Genomic DNA, 638 nt, shown 5'->3' with positions numbered 1-638 from the left:
AAAGAAAGAAAAAAGAAAAGGAAAAAACACTTTCTCCCAAACATAGGAAGCCACCACCAAACCCCACAAACATCTGAACAAGCGTTCAGAGGTGGGGTCCGGGCACTGTCGCTGGAGGGTAAGAGCAGCTTTTGGACGCAGTAGATGAGGAGTTCAAGAGCACAGAGATGGGAGCCAATTCATTTGTCTCCTCTCAATTTTTCTGACTTAAACCACAAATTTTAGTTTTAGTGCCAGTGTCCACCAGTTCTCATGCAGTGGAATCACGGGGCAGCAAGACACGCCAATGAGAAGTGTTAATGCTTTTCTAAGCCTGGCTCTTTCTGTGCTAATTCTGCTCAACGGTTCTGCCTTCCAGCAGAACCAGACAGGGACCGAACACACGGTCACAGCTCTGGGTGGGGTCTCCAGTGTTTAACTGGGAACTAAACAACTTACCGTCACCGAGTCCCAGTCCAAAAAAACCAGTGGGGCAGTATCAGCCTCGTTAAAGGGGTTTATGCCAGTACTCAGATCTATGGGTACAAAATTAATCCCCCGAACTCATTAATGAATCCTCCTATCAGGTTTACACCAGTATCAAAGTCGTGCTGAATCCTTCCGAGAAAGTAATAATAAAATAATGAAAGCCAACAACT

Source organism: Buceros rhinoceros, unplaced genomic scaffold, assembly GCF_000710305.1.
Source record: "Buceros rhinoceros silvestris isolate BGI_N320 unplaced genomic scaffold, ASM71030v1 scaffold7236, whole genome shotgun sequence".
In the NCBI taxonomy this organism is placed as follows: Eukaryota; Metazoa; Chordata; class Aves; order Bucerotiformes; family Bucerotidae; genus Buceros; species Buceros rhinoceros.
The sequence above is the reverse complement of the archived record's forward strand: the minus strand, read 5'-3'. Positions refer to the sequence as shown.